The 2,446-nt window shown below is 40.4% G+C and overlaps 1 non-coding gene across 1 annotated transcript; it reads left to right on the plus strand.

The window, feature by feature from the left end:
- The first annotated feature begins 264 nt into the window (after window positions 1-264).
- On the plus strand, window positions 265-371 carry LOC120087465. The gene has a single exon (XR_005484606.1). It is a non-coding gene; the product is annotated as a small nucleolar RNA R71 (small nucleolar RNA).
- Window positions 372-2,446: the final 2,075 nt, after the last annotated feature.

Consider the following 2,446-nt stretch of genomic DNA (forward strand, 5'->3'; position numbering starts at 1 on the left):
TGCGATGCCTTGCAACAAATTTATCATCGCATTCATCTGATTTTGCAATGATGCGATGGCACCATTACTTGCATTACCTTCTCTGAGTTTTACTCATTGATCGTTTTCTTGCCAATCTTCGTGGTTTTTCGAGATGCGATCAAAAATGTTCTTTGCCTCATCATATGTCTTGTCTAGCAGACCTCCTGCTATTGCCGCATTGGTGGTTGTCTGCAATGCAAATTGAGTCCATGATAGAAAATCTCCATTTAGAGACAATCCGGCAATCCATTGTGTGGGCAGTCGCGTACAAGTCTCTTGAATCTCGCCCATGCGTCACTGAGCGATTCATCTTCTTCTTGTTCAAAATTGGTGATCAATTTCCTTCTTCTGACATTCTCTGTGGGAGGGAAATACTTCTTCATAAACTTCTCCACAACTTGTTCCCATGAAGTTATCTCTCCTGGTTCAAGAGAGTATGCCCATTTTCTTGCTTTATCACATAGTGAAAAATGGAAATAAAGTAAGTTGAACCTCTTCTTCGAAAATATTAGGGAACACAAAAGTGTTATAAATTTCAATGAAGCTTCGTAGATGGGCATGCAGATCTTCACCACGCCGTCCTCCGAACTGTCCTGCTGTTTATATCATTTGTAACATTACTGGTTTCATCTCGAACCTTGTTCCATCTAATGTTGGTCTCATGATTCCTGGAGAGAAATCATACAGATTTGGTGACGCATAGTCCCGGATGGGTCTATTGTGATCATTTGCCAGTAGGATAGGATTTGCCATTATGTTGTTTTCGTTTGTTGCTCATTCTTCAGGTTGTTCAGCCATTCTGTGAACTCTTCCTTGTCGTCTACATTTGTTTTTTTGTCTTCTACAAAATGTTCTTTCGATCTCTGGGTCGTTGTTGGGCTCAGGAGTGTGTCCTTCGCTCATGCGACTCTTGCTTCTTCCTTTACCAAAGGAATGGCAATGCACAAAGGTTGAAAGCTGCAAAGATCAAAGAGGTTTGATGTTAGCGCAATCTACACCGTAGTCCCTGGCAATGGCGCCAAAAACTTGATGCGTTGATTTATCATGCGATGGTGTGTATGCGATGATCAAACAAGTTTTCCTAACAAAGCCCAAGTATAAGCCTTCTTAGGTTCCTGGTAAGTCCAGGGTCGAACACAGGGACTACTGATAGATATGCGACAGACTCTATGATTCTATTGCGGTGATGAAAAAGAAATAGATGGTGTTTTGGACTTTCCTATGCAATGGAGTTGAACGCGGAGTGATGCAAGCGTAGAGTTATAACAAGTATGCGTTGAAGGGGTTGAGAAGGGATTTACCTAACGTTTCTTAAGCTTGTGTACAAGTTATGCGAACATGTTATACACAAATATTAGTGCTACATTTCTCAATGAAAAATGCCACATTTCATATTTCTAGAACGCATGCGATGTGTATGGGAAATAATAGATAGAACTTATTTCTAAGTTTCTACTCTTGCTTATGCGGTCTAATCCGACTCTCTCAAGCCTAGATACTATCTTTAGACTACTCTCTCAAGTACGTCCAAATGATGAATGATGCATACATAAGACAAGATGATCGTATAAAATGCATAGCATAAGTCATGCTAGCTAAGTACTCTCAACCCATTCAGAAATTTAGCTACTCATGCATGGTGTGGAGAGATTGAACATAAATCGAAATGAAGTTTCTATTTTCTGCAAATAAAGTATTGAGTGTTAAATAACAAATGGATTTGAGAAATAACAAGCCAGGTAAGCAATGTCTTGCTTCCCGTGGCCTTTTACACTGCTCTTTATCACTTCAACTCTGCTCTAGTTGTGGATTCTTGCTCTCGCAAGGGCTGACCTTCTCTCCTTTGTATTGTTTTTCGGCAGTCTCTCGATCTGTCCGAGAATGATTTCTCTCGGCTTCACCTCGCCTCCTTTGTTCTTTCTTCGTCTCTGTGTATATAGGTCTGTGTGTATATCCAACCTTTTCTCTCTGATAGCATTGGGTATTTATATATTTCAAGGTGAAGCCGCTTTTTTTACCAATGATTGCAATGATAGGCGGCATTAATTTCCTACTCTGTTGCGCCGTTTAAAGGTCATCGAAAGTTCAATGTACTTGCAACAGTATAGCTTTTAATGACTTGTCAACTAAATTCGAAATCGATCGTTTATGTCCCATCATGATTTATTATGTTGTCGCCTTGATGCAAGGTCTTTATGCGATAATTTTTTGAGAAACTTCTCACGATCGCATGACTTACGATCGCAACTTCAAGCGCGCTGTCGCATTGTGCCTTTGGATCGCAATTTCCTATGCGCCATCGCATTGTACCTGCACAGAATAGGCAAATTAACTGCTTTTATTCGATGAGCACTCACGATCACAATTCCTTTTAGTTTGGCGCTTTCAGACATGATATTGCCTATTTCACCATCGCTTTCTCTCG

The sequence above is a fragment of the Benincasa hispida genome, chromosome 9 (assembly GCF_009727055.1).
Source record: "Benincasa hispida cultivar B227 chromosome 9, ASM972705v1, whole genome shotgun sequence".
NCBI lineage: Eukaryota > Viridiplantae > Streptophyta > Magnoliopsida > Cucurbitales > Cucurbitaceae > Benincasa > Benincasa hispida.